Source organism: Sander lucioperca, chromosome 14, assembly GCF_008315115.2.
Source record: "Sander lucioperca isolate FBNREF2018 chromosome 14, SLUC_FBN_1.2, whole genome shotgun sequence".
NCBI classification, from domain to species: Eukaryota; Metazoa; Chordata; class Actinopteri; order Perciformes; family Percidae; genus Sander; species Sander lucioperca.
This window is the reverse complement of record NC_050186.1, coordinates 31,278,718-31,298,511: the sequence shown is the minus strand read 5'-3', so window position 1 is coordinate 31,298,511 and position 19,794 is coordinate 31,278,718. Positions and strand designations below refer to the sequence as shown.

Sequence of the window (19,794 nt, the reverse complement as noted above, 5' to 3'; positions counted from 1 at the left end):
CATCATTTTTCAGAATAAACACCTGCATGGGGAGAAAACAAAATTTCAACACCTTATTTTTCACTTTTCTATTGTCTTTTCATGTGAACCATACTCTGTGGTAAACCAAGACTTATTAGAGGGCATGAGAAGAACTGAGTATGGAAGATAAGCTAAGACTCCCCTTTAAGTACCTCTACATCCATTAAGATGGAGATTATAGTTTCAAAGATAATTGTTTTTTTTTTCTCTTCCTTTCTTATTCGTTTAATGTAGAATGTGCAGCAAAAGAAAAGTGTGGCCCCTTTTCTTTTCAATTTCCCTACTAATAAATTCCCCCACTTTTATCCCTTGTCCTAATAAAATGGCAAATTAAAATTCATTGAATTTCAACGTGTTCATTAGGCACTGAAGGTGAGCTCTCTGTGAGAGGATGCTTTAGGTACTTGTCTTCCTCTGTGTGTGTGTGAATGACAAATAGAGCGAGTGACAGAAGTGAATGCAGAACAAGAGCTGGTAAAGGCTTCCCGTTTGCTGAAGGATTTTTACTTAGTGTATAGTATGCTGTGCTAGTATTACTCATGTTGTGCGTGCTTATAACTGTGTTTTGCAGAAACCCAACGAACAGGCGATGTCATATAGATCCATTCATACTGTACTAGCAGCATGCACAAACACTCATCATGAGACGCAAGAGAGACTTATTTTAGACAAGGGACAATTCAGTAGCAAGTTTTAGATGTGGACACGATGATACAAAAAATGGTCGTGGCAGCTGTTGAGGATTCATGTGCAGAACAAACAATGGGTCAGTAACCCTGACTTCCTCACAGAAACAGCCTGCAAGCAAATAGTTACATGGTCCTCATGGAAAACTGAATACCAGACTGTGGATATCTTTCTCTGTAAGAAAACATGAATCATGAAACAGGCTGGGTACCATGTTGGGTGAAGCCTTGTCTAGTTTCACTTATGTAGCCTATGTTTTCCATATGGTTACATCAATTTAATAATCCTCCCATCTGACTGCAGCGTGTTACTTTGCTCAAAACAGAAAATAAGGAACCATTATTTAAATCTTCAAACTTAAGTTTCTTTTATAATCTTTAAAACAACAACAAGCTAGTCAATGCGGTTTTATAAGATTTCAATTTTAATAAGCTAAGATACAACTTTAATCATCCCGAGAGAAATTGCTGTGGAGCAGTTGTGATTCAACGTGGGAGGAGTGCAATGAAACAAAAGAGTAAGACACAACACTGAAATAAGGTTACCAGTCTGGATGCTAAATACAACAGCATCCCATCTGAGGTAGTTAGTGTAAGAGTTCAAGAGTGCATGTTAATACAAAATGTATATGATTATGGCCATGATATTGCCTTTAATGTCACATTATTCAGGCTTTTCTCATGAATCATTCGTACACATAGCTATTAAAAGTAATGCACTGTAATTCTGTATGTATTCCACATATTTATTACTGTATGCCCCACGTTGATTGCCGCTGTTAAGCAGCGACTGCTAGTGGCTTTAGTACTCATGAACAGAGCACCTAGTAATATACCACAAAAATACACATGAGGAGATTGTTGGGGGTTGGCTGTTTCCCAAAACACAGGACTTCACAGGGGAGCGGAGTTTTTGTCCCGGAAGAAGTTAAGGGGAAAACACAAGACTTTTTACCCAGGAAACAGGAAACTGTTTTGGGTCCTGGAAGTGCTACTTAAAGGGGGCGGTTAGGGTTATGGTTAAGGGTTAATTTAATTTCTTAAACTATCATATCATCTGTTGTGCATACGTTTTCATACGTTATCATATGAACCTGTTGCTTGTAGTCAGAGAGTAACTGCTGCTGGCTGCTGTTCGAACGACGCCCAAACCAGATAACGTAATGGTCAATTGATGTTAGGAAGTTACTAGGGTTGCAAAATTCTAGGAAATTTCAAAGTTGGAAACTTTCCATGGGAATTAACGGGAATATAAGGGACTTCACGGGAATAAACGGGAATTAATGGAAATAAACTGGATATTTTTAATATTGCTTGTTATAATACTGTTAGTCTATAACAGGGATCTTAAATGTAGTTGAAAAAAACCCAGCATAATAATTGCAGCATAATCTTGGTTAAAACAACCTGATTTAATGCAACTTCAGTTGAATGTCCTCCCTATATTTGTCAATGACATGCACGCACACAGTAATCAGCATAGGCTACTACATACTTGCCAACATTTAGTTTTTAAAATACGGGAGTACTTTTTTTTGGGGGGGTAATACATAACCCATTGCTATTAACCTGTGTGTGTTAATTGTATAGCCCACTTGTTCTTGATAGGCTGGAAACAATAGACAGCGCTGATGGTTAGCTTAGCACACATATAACCATAACTATAGTAAATCAAAGGCAGCATGCTAGCTACCTTCATATGTTCAGCTAAAGGTCAATTGTTTGGGCTACTACTTAGCCTACTGCAGGGCTATTGAGGCCACACCCACTGCACAGATCATTTCTACAGCAGATTGAAGCTGACTGAAGACAGTACAAAACAAAATGTTTATATTTATGTTTGTATAAGATGGAGTTTGTATGAATTACCCAACATTTCCAGTTAATTCTTGTAAATTCCCATAATTTCCCATTAATTTCCATGAAAGTTTTGAAGGTGGAATGTTTCCAAAATTCCCCAGCTTAACTTTCCATGGAAAGTTTCCAGAAATTTACCGGAAAGTTTCTGCCCCTTTGCAAACCTAGGAGTTACTGAATGTAACGCTTGTCCATGCACCATACTAGCTTCTATGTATTTGTCCTAGTAGGTTTGAGATTCAGCCTCAGACCAAGCAGGAATCAAGGTGTCTATAGAACAAAAATGGGGTTGTTTCTTCAATCAGTGTTTTTATACACCTGGTTTTGAGGTCTGTACAGTACAATGGAGCCTGACTGAAATTGAAGGCTGGCGTCTGTGCATGTCTTAAAAGCGCTGATTATATATAATTGGTTAAAATCATTTTCACTGCCACTGAAGCAAGTTATAGCTGCCATCTACAAGAACAATACTTATTTTGAATGATTGCAGCCAGCAATCATGGACAAGGTCATGTTTAAGTTAGTCTATATCCACGACGTTCCATTTCCGGGATTGCTCCGTTGCCGACGAAAATTCTGCATACAACCTTCATACATGCATGTAAAAGAAACCACTCTTTTGATAGATAAGCAGTGTAAGTTCTCATACATAACACCCTAATGGACTTATATTAAATGTACGATATGAATAAAGTATGTAGGAATCCCAGTCAACTATCACATATATAATGTATGAAAGCGGGGACATTAAATCCCTCCTGCAAGCTTTTGACCTTCTTGTTTTGTTCTGAGGGAGAGACAATGACAAAGAGAGCAGGAGAGAGATAGTGAGGGACGGACGGAGAAAACAAACAGAGTTCATCAGGTCTTGGCCTACTGTGGAGTGAGCGTGAGGGGAGCTGTGTGTGAAGGTTGGGTGCAAGTGAATGTGTGTGTGTTGGAGGTTTCTGAGTGATGAGAAAAACCAAGGACAGCCGCCTGTGCCTTCCCTAACTCTGTTAGGCCAGACTGGCATTTTAATAAGGCCTGCTGAATACCACTGCTTCATCCCCCGGGGAAAGCCGAATGCACACACACTCACACATCTTCAGCCACATGCACACAAAGTATACAGAGAGAGAGGTAGAGGCACAAATGACGCGTAGGTGTGTTTGCGCGCTAGTGTACACAGAATGATGCTGTGTATATTTAAAAACCCTCCATGGCTACATATTATAAAGGTATAAAGGCCCACTGGTGATGTGTTTTAGATATTAAATTACTTCAAAAGTAAATCTATAAATGATAAATTAAGTGGATGACAGAGATAGTCACAAGGAAATCTCTTGCGCACATTGTAATGCCATTACTGTCCATAGAAGAGCTGCAAGGGTGGGCTGTGTGAATACAAGAGAGCTTTCACATTCTCACATGTCAAGCACAGAGCCCGCTGACGCTGAGGAGTGGGAGTGAACAGGGAGATTGCAGTAGCGGCGGGGAAACGCAGCACGGTGCTTATATTAGTGTCCGCTGCCTATCAGCCCTGCCGACTGCAGCGTGCTGTGGTGCATCCAGAGGTTGGCACATCAGGCGAAGGAGACTCATCCGTGGAGAGTAATGCAGATAGATGAACACTGCCTCATATTGACCGATGCAGATGAAAACCAAGTCACACATAATGTTCACACATACTGTGCCTGCTTATGCGATCGATCTGAAGTGTGGAAGCGGCAGAGATGCCTGCCTTTGCTGTGATGCACTCATTGGATTGATACTGTCACACACTTCACTCTCAGCGACATCCTGTTACCATGGGCGTAGGAAGACGTGCATGGGAAAATCGAATGGGTAGTCTCTGGGTTCTCCTCTCAGACATTTTTTAACAGAGTAGATGTCATTTTCTGTATTCTTGTACCTTTAACATGTGGTTTGATACTTCTATGTGGTGACACTAGCATGAGAAAAATAATGGGTAAATTTTTTTAATGAGATCACATATTTGAAGATATTAAAACTCAAGATTACTGAAAGTACAGAAATTGATTTTTGATGACTAATTCAGAGCCACCTTTAGTAATTACCACTCATTGTTTATCTAAACTTGAGGATTTCATTATGCTTGCATGCAATTGCAATTTCTGTTAACCTCGAACCATGGTTTGCCCACGGTAGTTAAGAAAAATAGATTTTTCATAATCGTCTATATACAGAAGATATGAATATTTTACTGTTTTTAAAACATTGGATTTTTCAGCTTTCATATATATATATATATATATATATATATATATATATATACACACTTTGTAGTTTGACTCAATGGATGTACATTGCTGGGATAAAGCCTGACATCCAGATGTTCCTCCCCTCTCACTTTCTCTGGCAATGCAAGACTAGATACTTTGTAAGAAAAACAAGAAGGCTATACGCAACAGGCGAAAAAGGTTCAAACATCTGGTTAAATGACCGCTACGTTAGAGGCCGCTGCACACTTTTTGTGTATGTGTGAGCTTGCTCTGGTGCTATGTGAAAGTCTGCCTGGGTGCATAGTAGCAGTAAAGACATGGAATGGAGTTTCATTGATTTGAGCCTTCTCTCAATAAGCAAGCGGGATGGATTTTATAATGAAGCAGTGACACAGGGCTCTGAAAAGAGTGCTCAGTGGTAAGAATGATGCACTGATTTTCTACATTGCAAAAGTGAGTGGGGTTTAAACTAATAATTTTAAAAAGTGGATGGGACTTGACCCTCATATAATGGCTCCAACGCCCAGGGATGTGTCACAGTGTACGTAATGCATCTCTGCATGGAAGTTTCCAGTTATTACACTTCTCTCTTTGTTTGTCCTGCTTTGATCAAAAACCGGAAATGCCATCAGCTACATATAGAAAATGCAGAACATTTCTATATACAGTATAAATACTTTTTTTTTTTTTTTTTTTTTTTTTGCTAGTTTGTATGAGGACTTGACTGGAGCGACTTGAATATGCAGTGGGAACCAAACTAATATGTTGACCTTTTAAGCTGACAAGTGTGTAATGTGATTGCATGCACGCAGCTCCATTTCTATTTTTCTCGACACTCCTTTTCACGCAGTGGGGAGAGCAGCTTGTGACGGGGATCAAAGCGGTTGTGATACCACTCGCCCTTTTAAGCGAGGAAGAGATGAAACAGAGCAACGTCCCGATTGAAGATAAATCCACCCTGATTAGCTTTGCTGTGCTCCTTATGTTGTTGTTTCTACTCCTTATTTTTTATTCTTCATCATACTTTTTTTTTTTTGTTGCCATTCCAACTTCAATGTAAAGTCTGTCATGAAATACTGATGTGCTTGGATAATTGTTCTCTCTATAGAGGCTCATTTCCAACTATGTCCAGCTGATTTCTAGATATTCATAGCTGTGCTCGTCTAACGCAAAATAATAATTTGTTTTCAACCACTGTGTGGAATGCCATGCATGAAACAGTGTGAATTACCATATGTATTACTTCAATTCAATTATTGCTATCCCCTTAAGTTAGAAGAAAATATTGGTTTCACCTTCTACGTTGATTTATTCATTTTAATTTCCCCACTAAGAGCCATGAAGGGCAGCAGTGTCCATGCTTATTTTCATTTATTTTTCCATGCATGCAATGATTGCTTCCAGTTAGTCCCTACATATACACACCTATGCATAACCCCAACATGTATAGGCTCTTGCTCGTCCCTTTACATTATTGGAATTGCCCAATAGGCATTGACAGCAGGGGTTTAATGAATTAAAGTGGACATAGCTGACTCAGTTCAATCGATAACTGGTCCCCTGTGGAGCCCTCTGCACTGTGCGCCAGAAACAGCAGAGAAGGGGAGATAGAAAGATAGAGAGAGTGACAAAGAACAAGAGAGAAAAATGAGAGAGAGAGAGAGAGAGAGAGAGAGAGAGAGAGAGAGAGAGAGATACTTAAAGGAGAAAAAGACGAGGGACTAACCCTCGAGAGAGAGATGATGGGAAGGGAGAGATAACCAGGAATGGAGTGGAATACAAAAATGAATGGAGGCTATGAATGAGGTCCAGCTGATGAAAGGGTTAAGTGTTTTGCAGATCCTCACCCTAATGGCTCCTGAGGCTTCTCCTCAAGAAGGCTAGTTTGTACTATATCCCCCAAAGATCCTGCGAGATGCACACTTGATTCCTTGATTTTTTTGTTCATCCCAACAGCGGCTTGTTTGTACTTTACAGCACAAACAAACTGGGACTTTATAACATATGTGGCCTCATTCAGTCCAGCGCTCATAAAAAACATTTCTCTTGCTCTTCATCGTAGTGCTGGAATCAGAATTGTTGTGGCCTTTTGAGCAATAAACACGTTTTACTGGTGTGCTTTGTTCCAACAGGCGGTCTGGCAGTAAGAAAAAGTGAGTTTTGCATAAGAAAGATATTAAAAAAAACGGCTGGTCATGAGAAAGAATTACCTCAGCTAAAATGCAAAACCTATCCTTCTTACAAGCTGAATGATCTCTCTCTCTCTCTCTCTCTCTCTCTCTCTCTCTCTCTCTCTCTCTCTCTTTCTCCAGGGTCTACACTGGCTTATGTCAGGGATTCCAAACACCCACCATTAAATGGATTTTGGCTGTTTCATGAGTATTTCACTGGTGTATACAAGAATAGATGCTACATAGTATCCAACAGAGCCAGCTCTTTAAATAAACAACAATATTGGCCATTGGCTCACACCAAATACTTAATAAGTACTGACATAGTGTGACGCTCTTAAGGGGGTGTTCACACAGAATGCAGAGCAAATTTTAGTGACATCTCTGACATATTTTATCTTCATAAAATAGAATGGCTAATGTATTATCAAGCAGTTAACTACGCATCCAGCAGACATTAAGCAACATAAACATTAATTTAGGCTCACGTTTCATGGCCGTGATGAATGGGAGTCCAATAATAACTCTCTGTTTAGCCATGTGATTGTGATGGGACTGAACGGTACAGTTAATGTGACAGAAAACCAAAACAATGTGCTATAGGCTTAAAACCTCAGAGGAGCTGCAGAGTTGATCCATGTGAAAATCCTTGATTAGTGGAAGATGTTAGAGAATTACAAAAGTTAGGAACTCAATGAAAGTATTTTGCTATGTATGAGGAATTTCCAGGTTCAAAGACTGGATAGATGTTGCATTTGTTGTCAGTGAAATCATCCAGAGTTATATTTCACATTTTGAGCAAAGAATATGGATTTCTTTCCAACTATGCCAATCTTACATCAGCGTAAACACCTTTCTGTCCAGTCTGAAATGATTGCCTCTGTCTTCCCTGTTCTGAGCACCTCCGCTCCTTTCAATCACACTTTCCTTTTTTCTCATGTTCTATTATTTTTGTTTTAGCTTACCCTCGCCCCGTGCTCTCTTTTTGTGTTCCTCTGCCTCGACAGGGAACGGTTTCGCCTGTCACGTCACACTTGTGACTGACTGCGTGATGGATGGTATTCTGGTTAGAGCTCTGCTCTGTTTAAGGCGTACAACGGGGCAGAAGCACCCCCTTGCCTCCCACTCTACCCGTCACGCATCGCACCCTGCTCACCCCCACCCTGTATTACTTAGATTTTCTCTTACCACTTCTGCTTTTTCAAAGCAACCTTGCTCCACCTCTCCATCCATTTGTTGGCTTTTCACGCACATATGGCACTATTTGTCTTTTTGCTGTGTATCCGTCTGCTGCAGACAGTCCATCATTGTCTTATACTTTGCACTGTGATTCTCTCTGAATTTGCATTTTAGCATATAGTAATGACACAGTCTCCTGTTACCTGTCTGGTGTTCATTCCCAGGTTGTTGTTTTTTTTTATATATTTCCTGAAACTTCTCTACATCTGCTGTTCAAATTCTTCTCACTGTCTTTCAACAAAGAGTGCAATCTAATGGTACCCTTTTTACACATTTCCCTTTCCATTACACTCTTTGTTCTACAATCTTTTCGCTCCCAATTATTCCCTCGCAGTAGCCCATCCCGCTAATCATAGTGAACGGTTGGACAAAGTGTTAAAATTTAGTTATGCTAACAAGGCGCCGGGCAAATGCAGCCTTTTAATGCGTTGCTCCGGTAATGGGTCCTTGACTGATTGACAGGCCTATTCTCTGCTCTTCCTGAGTGACAAGACTGCAGTCGCCGCTGCGACGTAGGAAATGAGAGTGGAATTACAATACCAACCATGTCACCTCCTCAGGGGACAGGAGAAAGGAAAATACAATCACAGTCCCCATCAAACACACACACACACACACACACACACACACACACACACAGTCGCAGTCTCCACTTGAGCAACAAAATGAAATCTGCACCAGCTCATATAAGGCAATACAAATTAGTGAAAAGCTGCATGTATGTGGACCTTTGGATAATGGTGCTTTTATTCCTATAAAAGAAAACTTGGTTAAACTCAAACTTACTCAACCAAATTGAGGCCATATGTTTTATTCATTTACTCTGTATTTTTCTGTTTGGACACATTTTGGCTCATTTCTTTTAGAGGAACTGACAATGTGAATACATGAAGAGGCTAATTTATTCCATCCTTGTCCTCCTGTAGGGAAGTTTAAGTAACTGTGTGTGAATAAGTGTGGTTTTCTTCGAAAGGACTGTGAAAACAGCCTTAATATTTTAGGGTGTCCCAGGGATTTGTTTAAAGAAACTGTGGAAAAAGACAGAGGGCCCTATTTTAACGCCAAACGCAAGTAGCTTTGTGGGCGGATCTCGGGCGCTGTTGCTATTATACCGGCGGGATAAATGACTCTTGCGCCTGACGCAAATCTAAAATGGGTTGGTCTCAAGTAGCTACATTACTCATAGGTGCGGTTTGGGCGTAACGTGCAATAAATCAATCAGAGCGTTATCTCACATTCCCTTTAAAACCAGGCGCGCTTGTTCCATGGCGGATTGCTATTATAATGGCGGATTTGCTAGGCACACGCTCTTAATACATCCATGGGCGCACGCCAGGAACAGTTCACAGCCGAGGAGACCGACGTTTGCTATTGATTTTTCAATGTTTGTCAAAATGTAAATAAAGAAATATCACAAACATACTTTATGATGTTTTGGGCTCACTCTCACTGAATCACTGAATGCATGGTGATATTTTTGCAATGTAGTCTAACATTAGACCGAGATTACCTCACTATAGACGATGCAGCTCTTCTGTCTCTCCTCTCCCGTGCTGCTGCTGGGGCATTTGGGTTAAGTGGCATCGGCACATGCAGTTCAACATCACATCTCCTTAAGTCCTCTAATATTTCCTCATTTATGTCATCAACACATCCATGTTGTGTAAAACAAGGTCATATTTTTTCTTGTATTTATGTATGGTTTGCAAAAACGGGAACTGCTGGGTCTGTGAGATGAGAGAAGCAAAGTGTATGCGCGGTGTGCACACTCTACATTACAGCCAAGTATGCACCCTTAAAATAGCATCTGAATAACGCGCCACTGACTTTAGACTAGGTTTTTCCTGGTCTGTGGCGGAATCGTTTTCTGAAACTGCAAAATAGCACTAGGGAACGTTTGCACCAGAACACGCCGCCTCTTTTTGCTGAACCGCCCCCGGGAGCGCAAGTTCATTCCCTAATTTACCGACGTGAGCCTGTGGAGGGAAAAGTCCGCTGTGCGACGGGTGCAAAATAGGAATGATACATGCGTCAGTGTACAAAGTCAATTGCGTTGGGTGCAAGATAGGGCCCAGAAAGTCTCTCATTCTCTCTCTTTGCGTCTGTGAGTCTTACGTGTGCATAAAAATGAAGAGACAGAGTAAAAAAGAGAGTGAGAGCGTGCAGGAGAGCTGAGGTATCTATTTACACAACACATGAGGAAATGCAAATTCAAATCTGCAGATTTCTCTTCTGCCAGTCAAGTCTAAGTAATATAATCCTCGTAAACAGTGGGGGCTAAAAAAATGAAAAAATACTGATGGTGACCACAGTATCAACCATTGAGTGAACCCACAGGAGGAGCTTTGCAGCCTTTGGTCCAGTTCATGCCGTGCAGTACTCCCTCAGAGTCATTACCAGGTCTGGTTAATGCAGTACAATGCTTGGGTAGATTAAAGTGTAAGTGGGGACACTTCCTATTAAAAGCTTTCTATTATGGCTGCTTTTACATGGAGGCAGCCGCCGTCCCGCAGTCTGTTTGTGCTGCATTTACTGCCATTCCCCTGTCGCTCTTCCTTTACTGGCTCTGGTGCGGGCGGGGGTGTTTATGAGTTTATAAAATCTCATGACGCATCATCATGCTTTTACAAATTCAGACATGAAAACTCAGCCTACACATCCTTCCCTTTGGTCCTCACTGTCACCCCTACACCCCCCTTCTCTCTCTCCCCACCCCCCATGTTTCTTAACCATCCCAGCACACTCATTTAACCTTGTTAAACCCTCTAAACCGGGCCGCTCGGGGGCTGTTACACGCCACAGCAATTTCTAACAGGGGATCCATTTCCGCCACGTTAAAGGAAACGGTTCACATCAGCCGTATATAATTTACAGACACCAAGCTCAAGATGTTTAAGAGGAGGAGGAATGGCTATTGTTACGATGTTACTCAAAAGATGTGGCCTTGGGGGCAGAAGTGGAGACAAGAGGCAGGGTGGTTAGTGCTCGCAAACAACACCGGGGCCTTTTGCAGGTGTGGCAGGCCAAGGGTTTAGGGCTGGAAGGGCACGGGAGAGCCAGCGGTGGAGGAGGAAAAACAGGTTTGTGTCTTCAGTGTAAAGCAGCAGCTGGATGCGTGCACAACCGCCATAATGAACCCTATTGAAGGTGAGCAGGAGCCAGGTGGGCAGCTTTTCAGGAGTGGACAAAAGGCCATCAGCCGTGTGTGTGTGTGTGTGTGTGTGTGTGTGTGTGTGTGTGTGTGTGTGTGTGTGTGTGTTGCACATGCTCTTGTACAAGTAGAAGGGGGATACGTCAGAGAATGGAATTGTGTATAGCATTGAGAAATGCTTTCAGGGAAGCTGGAGTGTGCTGCTGTAGATTGACTGGTATTATAGCCTCAGCAGACATCTATTGGAAAATCCCCTCAGAATTCATTGTGGTTAGAATGAAGTCCTAGTGTCAAGCATAGGAACGGTCAATAATTCTCCACTCTAAATTGATAGTGTTGGGTGTATTGCACCTCATGGTGTCATGGGCTTTTTAATTTTTATTTTTTTTTTTTATTTTTTTTTTTTTCGTTGAGCTATAGGTTTCCAATCCTGCAGTTAATGATACTTGTGTTTTATTCTTCCAACTGCAGCCATCTCTACTGTCGAGTTTCGATATCAGGCTCATGAGTGCACCTGTTTGAATGAGTAATGGCTGGCGCAGTGTTGTGCTGTTAAGGAGCGTCATATGGGGAAAGAAATGGTGATTGTCTCCTTCCTAGAGAGGTTCTCGGAAGCCACAGCATGGGGCCCACTCCATAGATAAACCACCAGATGTTTCAGCGCCGTAGATTCGGCTATGAATCTTCTTAACTGCAGCTCAAGCCCCGAATGACAGAACAAGTATATGGTCAAATCACTGTTTGTGACAGCACCCCGCAATTTTAGCTCTCCTAACAACTGCCATTGATGGTTTTCCTTTACTCATCTCTGCCCCTCGATTCCATGGCTCTTGCTCACATCTTTCTACAGAGTTCCGCTCTGGTGGCACGTGGCTATATTTCAAACGGCACCGTTTGCTGGTGCTAATGCATTTAGTACCAATGGCTAATTAAAACTGCAACATCGCTTTGGTAAAACATCTGTTCCGCTCTTAATAAGCAGGGCTGTCTTGAAGCGATTGTGTTAAGTGTCATTAAGTGCTGATCAAAAGATGCTGCCCGGTCAGTTGGGGTAAACGTTACTGAATGCTGACTTGTGCATGCACTGAATGCAAATACATCCCATACCCAACAATCATATCTTCTTACTTTATTTTGTTAGTCTACGGTCAGCTATAACTGAATGTGATCTATGATGTCTTTTTGAATGCTGTATGGTGCTGTTCTCCTTTTAAATATGTTCACTCTGGAGCCATTTACGTTTTTTCATTTATATTCATGATGCTTTTTAACATCTGTTACGGGACAAATATGAGCTTTCTAGTTAACTGGGCTCATATATAGTTTTCCTGTAAATAAAACTAAAGAAAGAAAGAAAGAGGTTCATTTTGAAATAGTATTATCCACATTCTTGGTGCTCCTGTTATTTTGATTCTGGACCCCTCATCAATCTGCAGTCAGCCTGAAAATGTTGAAAGAAAAGTTATGTAATGGTTTAAATAGCCTTTACACATGAGCATGTGTATATTGTTACCGAGGTTGTATGATGTGATTGAGGCTGAAAGTTACAGTTTAAATCTGTCCCTGATTGTTGGTGTTTGGACATCAAAAATGGGGATTTTATAACTGTTTACCAAATTAAACCTTAAAAAGCTTCTTGCTTTGTGTTTAGTGGACTTACCAGAGATCAGAAAACGGAACAGCAAATGCATCCCTGTCTGGGGCATTCATTTACATACAGACAAAGAAAGAGACAGGGAGAAAGAGAGTGAGGGAAAAGGGGAAAGAAAAGCTAAACTGATTCATTTGAAAGTCGGAGAGCAGAATGAAAAGAACCAAAAAAGTGAAGTGAATATTTATCGTGTATACTTCAGAGAGTGATGGCGTGTTTCCTAACTAGGTCAGACAAAGGAACCCATGACATCTGACTGATCTTAATGGTGGATATGGTGAGATAATGTAGCTCATTGTGTGACTTCACACCTTGATTTTAATAGATATTGAAGCAGTTGGGTGTCTGACACCCAATCCTAACTTATAATCAGACTGTCTATCCTTCAGAGAAGACACAAAAATCTGTTCTCTAAAATATGTTTTTACAAATTCTAGAATTGTTACATATTCTTCAGGCTGAGAGCAGCCAACAGTGTACAGTACACATTTCACTTACAGCATTATATTTTATTTAAAAGTTTGGATCTAAACATTGTGTAGAGGGTAGTTGAACATACTCTGTTATACCATTAAAAAAAAAAAACTAAGTGAGTCGTGTCGAGGTTTACAGACTGCAAGAAGTTTATTGCCCTTGTGATGGTCTTTTTATTAAAACTTAATGGATTTGGCTGGCTAGCACAACTCTCCAAGGCTTTTGTGTTTCTAAAGATGCTCTTTTTTTAACTTGACTTACTCTGCTCTTTGCTCTCTTCCACCAGTCTGCCTGGATCGCTCCTCTCTGAATTACTGTACGTCTGTTCTTTAGTCTTTTCCGTGCATCCCTCTATGCAAGTGCTCTGTCGTTTGTCCCCAATATAATGTCTAAAAGGCAGCATTCCAAGTCCTATTGTGTAAAGCATTGGTGTGCATTGCTGAACTAATGGCTTTTAAGATGTCAAAGGGAAATGTAGCACACAGAAAAAGAAAAGTACTTGCCCTGTGTGGGTTTTCATCTAAAATTGGTTCCTGTGCACTCCGACGGCTGCCATCCATTCTGCAAGAAACCCCTCTCTCTCTCTCTCTCTCTCTCTCTCTCTCTTTCTTTCTTTCTTTCTTTCTTTCTTTCGTTCTTTCTTTCTTTCTTTCTTTCTTTCTTTCTTTCTCTCTCTCTCTCTCTCTCTCTCTCTCTCTCTCTCTCTCTCTCTCTCTCTCTCTCTCTCTCTCTCAAATAATGGTTAACAGCAGCAGGCATCGATGACAATTGAAGTGGATGCATATTAAATCTGTTAATGTTCACAACGCCTCATGAATTAAGAAGCATGGTGCACAAAACATGTTCCCGTATGTAGTCGATTGTGTTTTTGCAGGGTGCGTTTTAGTCTTGGATGTGGAACCCTCAGGTGTGTAAAGAGCGAGCTGCTACCCATTAAAATGTGGCAGTGGGATGAATCTGATTTCTTTTTTTTTTTTTTTTTTTTTTTTTTACCCTGCCTTTGCTCAACTGAGTCTACTCTCAGTTGAGCAAAGAAATCTCACATGTGTTACAGTACCAGAAAAGCCATCAGCTTATACAATGCTTACTTGCTCTGGCAATCTTTTAGCCGGCAAATAAAGGGCTGTGCGAGTTTTATCAGCACTGCAATGCTCCTTCTGAAGGCTTCCTCTCAGGAAATGGAGGAGGAAGTGAGCGCTTGTGCACCCTCACTTATCAGATATACAGTAGTTGCTCTGGGATATTACTTGCTGATAGATTCTGATTAAGACATCTGCCAGAATGCTTTGAGAGTCACTTCTCGCATAGGTGCTTCACCGGAGAGCAGACACTATTTGATTCCAAGATTGGAAATGCTAGAAGTTGCAATTGTTCCGCTTCTTATCGATGCAATATAGCGGAATTACATGTAGCTGTACTCCCCCCCCACACCTCCCTAATTTACCAAGCTATGTGGGTTAAAAGGATGTGCAACCAACACGAGAGGACAACTCTGCTATATCCGTAAAACTTGCACTGACACATCTGACATTTGGTGAAAATAAGACATAAGGGCCTGTAAAACCCAAACATAGAGAGCTAGAGAGCTAGATTCTGAGAGAAAGCATAGAGACGCTGCTGTCTCAGGCCATAACCCCAGCAGCATCACTATGTACCATTTGTCTTCATGGATGTGACAGTCTTTAATTATTTCCAGGGGAGGCTGAATGACTTGTATTTCAGTAGATGAGCTATGGGCCTTTTCTTCATCTTGTGTTAATGATTTAAGTAAGTGCTGCTCGTGTGCATGAATTCTGTTAACCATATTTTTCAAGCCCAGCATATTCCCACTGATAGCTGTATGATTCTCTGGCTTCTGTTTAATTATCATTAGAGTATATGGTAATTGTATTACTACCGTTGCTATTGCTATAATTGGCTTTACTACTGGTCCAATGGCTTCCCTTTTTTTTTAGAGATGTCCTTCAGTCGACAATATGCTAATGAAATTCTTTTTGAACATCAACCTGCGAGCTTTGAAACTCTGCTTCTAGCCCCATTTCATGTTCTTTCTTCTGTTTGTTTGCCTCGTACATTGTACATTGAAATCTTTTGTGGAGCCCTTTTTTCCCCACTCTCTTCCCCTCCTATTTCCCAAGACATTGCCGCTGTAAATAGATTTACCTTTCCCCATAGCAAAGTCCTTTCTGCATATGTTTTCCCTCCCCAATCAAGCCTTTCATCCTTGACTATCTGACTCTTTCTTCTTAACTTGAGACTAAACTGATGGGACAGATTGATTCAACGTGTATCTTAATAACAACCCCCCCTCTAGCATCTCAATGTTGCTATTAAGTTTAGTTCCATTTATACATTTCCACACCGGCCTGCCTTATTGTTTTATCTGTGTGTAGTCAGTTGTGTATTTCCCTCTATATTATTAAAAAGCAACATAACCAAACCAAACACGTGTATGCACTGAATGAAAATGTGTGAAAACAGCCTGTTTGAAGATGTATTAGTACGTCCTGCCATTATAAGAGCCTTACTAAGCTGACAGTGTTACCTTTCTATTCATAACAGTTAAATCTTCCTGCCATATGACAGCAAACAATGTCTGAGTGGCGTCCAAAATCCCCAGTAATCCATCTTCTCAGTGATTACCACAAGAACTGGCTGTTAACTGCTTGTGACAGCCAACATGAAACACTGAGACAGATGTCATAAGTTATTGTCGTTGGCAGTCAAGAGGCATTATGCAACTTTAATGATGACTTTCATCAAGCTTCACAAAGCCCCATCGACTCCAAACGAGGATGCTGTGCTCGCTCGCTGTTCGATGTCTCTCCAGCCCCAAATTCACCATTCTAAGAGCGTGAGCTGCATCTAGAAGAGCATCGCTCCAATAAGACTTACTGGAGCATGGCCTCGAGCCACCTTGGACTATACCACTGCTCCTCAAATAACTCAAATGGAGGCCGTTTTGCAGAGTGAAGTTACTGTAAGCACAATGGATGTACTCAGTGTGCAGCAATGGCCCGAGGAGTCCGGGAACATAAATGATGCCTGGGATATTACATTTCAATCTCTCCCTCTTTCTCCTCTCTCTGGCATTTGTGCACGCATGCAGAACATGCTTTCTCTCTTCATTTCTCTTTCTCTACACCAAGTTTGGTTACTAGAACGATACAATTACAATGATGGTGGCAGAATCCACAGATTGCAACTCCTACTCGTCCCTCAGCTCGTTAGCGTTCAGACAGCGGAGCTCCTATTCCAGCTTCGCTCTCTCCCACTGACATGTCCCTGACTCTTGCTCAGGGCCTATTTTCAACCCCATTTCCCACACCTAAATCCTTCTCGTACGACTAGCATGTCCCACTGTCTCTCATTACCCTCAGTTACCCCAGCCCTGCTACGTGCAGCATCACGGAAACCCACTCATCTACAAATGTTTCCTTTTTTAATGCATGGTTAGCGGCCCGCCACAGAGACATAATCCTCTGCCCATCTCATCAGGCTGCTAATAATGGTTGTCACTCCTGCCAAGCCACCCAGAGGACAAAGGGGGGGGGAAAAAAAGAGGGCGGCGGTGGTCTGGGTAGGAGGAGACAGCGAGGTGGGGAAGCAAATTCTTTTTGAGGATGATCTGGCTTCTGAACTTAGCGAAATAATATAATTTGCCAAAGACCACAAATGTGTAATGTGCGGCTCTAATGAATGAGAATAGCAGATGAGGGACTGGCATATACAAACACAGGCTGTCTGAATAATTCCATTAGAAAACAGTCAATGTTCATTTGGGGCGTAATTAGGCCCCCTCTCGCAGAGACATGCTGGCCTGATTGATAGTCAAATTGCAGGAGATTGTGTTTACTTTTCATCCTATCTAGTTAGGAATTCTTCCTACGTAGCATGTCTCATGTTCTCTCTTTCATCCCCCCCCCCTCCATACATCTCATGAATAATACAACAGAATGGCCGGAGGTTGATTCTTGGAAACAGGAAACACAATTATTGTAAAGTCCAGGTACACATCTCTAAAGGTAGGATGGGGGCGACAGCGAATGCATTTCATCACCGTTTGTGGATGTGTGTCTGTATGCTTTGTTTTTAAACCCCCATAAATGATGTAATTTGTCTGTCATTTAGCACAAAATCTTTTACTGGTGTGAAGCATTTTTCAAAACAAACCCAAAGTGTTAGCGTTTTCAATAGTGCTTTAGTGGGAAAAAAATTGCTTTCTCCATGGCTCATGGTTTGTTTCATCTGCGAGAGTAGAGGTATGGCATACCGGTGTCATCATGATCCTTGAAATCCTTAGCCTTAGGCCAGCACATGGTGCTCGCTGTGTTATAGTGTTTTTGCAGAGGAGGAGTTTGCCTTCCAGTACACTGTTTTGTGCAGGTAACATATGACACATTGCTTGAGATGTTCTTTTTGTTTTTTTACCATGTGGGTGTTAGTTGCTGCTATGTTGCATGGCATGTGCTGCTCTCCTACTGTAGCTCAGCAAATACTGATTCCACTTTTGTGAGTACCCTTTGCATCCTTATAATTCTGTTAGATCCTGATTGCATCCGGTTGTAACGTTAGTCAGTCAGTCGAAGTCAAGTGATTGTAATAAGATGCTGGTTTTTCGAGACACTGTTCAGATGTATTCTCGAAAAAATCCATCTTACTTTCAAATCGTCTACATTTCTTTTCATCCGATTCCCGTTTCCTGGGTCCCTATGGTCTACCCTTTCATGCAAGAGGAAGTGAAGAAAAAATACGTCTTATACTTTTCTTTGACTATTCCACTACCAAAGGGCCTGTGCGTTTTGTGAGTGCCCACGACAGCAGTTTTGTTTTCTTTATTGTCCGCTCAGGAGACTGGGCTGATGAAAAACGCAGCCTGCGTGATCCAATGGCAGCACACTCACCCTGGCAGCCATGTGCGGAATCGGGAGTGTGCTGGCAGCGCCTGCGGTAATGACTTAATATCAGTCCTCCCACGGCGGAGCAGATGAAAGCACAGGTGTGCAGATTGTCCCCTGTCACATGGCACTGCAGGGCCCACACACGCCATTCTCTATTACTTATCTCAACATTGGGCCATTAATGTACACTGACATTAACACATATATATATACCGTATTTGCTTAATCGCAATTCCTCTACTACAGTAGCTCTTCCTGGTTGTTTTTCATATATGCAGGGGGCATAACGCATGTGCAGCCTTTTGCCACTTTGGCGTGGAAACATCCTTTCCTAGTGAGAAGGCATGCACATCTCTGTAGCTTTCTCTATCTGTCTGTCTTGCTTGCTTTCACACTCCGTCCTGTATTCTCTTTTTCACTCTCTCCTTTCTGTCTCTCTATCTTTCACACACACCCACGCTCACATGTGCCTACATAACCACATTGTCTTGCACAAACACCGCGGAGGAGAGCAGCGGGGAATGGTGATGACTAGTGATGGGAATGTGTTTTAGCTTGAATCTCATCCGAAGCCCGAAAACATGCCAGGGCGGACCCAGCTGCTGTCACGGCAGAACATGCACGGCTCTGTCAGCAGGTCAGGGTGTCAAGTGTAGCAGCTTTTTGTGCTTTAAGACTAAGCTAAATGTAATGTCATTTCTGCTCTGGGCTGATCTACTCCACCTGAAACCCAAGTCAAAAAATGTTGTTACATTTTTGTGGCCATAAGAGATAACGAAACAATCTAGTACCCACAAATCACAGTATGCTACTGATCAGAGATAGAAACACGGACAAAATGAAGTTAATGCAGGCTTGAAAGGATAATTTCACAATTACGTTGAGTCTAACTTTACTAGCTTTGGCCATTGTTTTCTTCACACAACGAATAGACACCATGTTTCCATGTCTCAGCAGTTACTTTGGTGAGTACAGTGTTAACTGGTGAAAAACAGACAGCCAAATCTATCATAATAAGTCTTACATTTTTAATCCACTAGAATTATCCTTTAACACGCTTCATTTGACACAGCTGTGGCACACTGCAGGTGAGAGAAGTTAAAGTGACAAGACTCTTTTTCACTAATCAAACAGCCACAAAAATATATTTTGTGCATGATACAAATTCCATCACCTATCTTACAAGTTATAATAGAACACAACCTCATTAAGCTGATCTGACTAGCTGCCACAGGGTATAAGCCAATTGCACCCTGTAACATACATATATAAGGGGTTCATAACCTGGATCTATCATAGGGGTAATCATACAGCAGAGAATCCTCGTCCAGGGATTCCTACTTTTTCCTTTTCCCATTTCCCCTTTTGCACTGCAGCTGCTTCCAGGAGCTCCAGCATGTTGGTCTCAGCTGACAGTT

At 41.6% G+C, this 19,794-nt stretch overlaps 1 protein-coding gene across 3 annotated transcripts in view; it reads left to right on the top strand.

Moving 5' to 3' along the window:
* Nucleotides 1-19,794, top strand: part of LOC116045129 (leucine-rich repeat transmembrane neuronal protein 4) — a 115,949-nt gene that overhangs the window by 56,599 nt on the left and 39,556 nt on the right. The gene's annotated exons all lie outside the window — the stretch shown is intronic.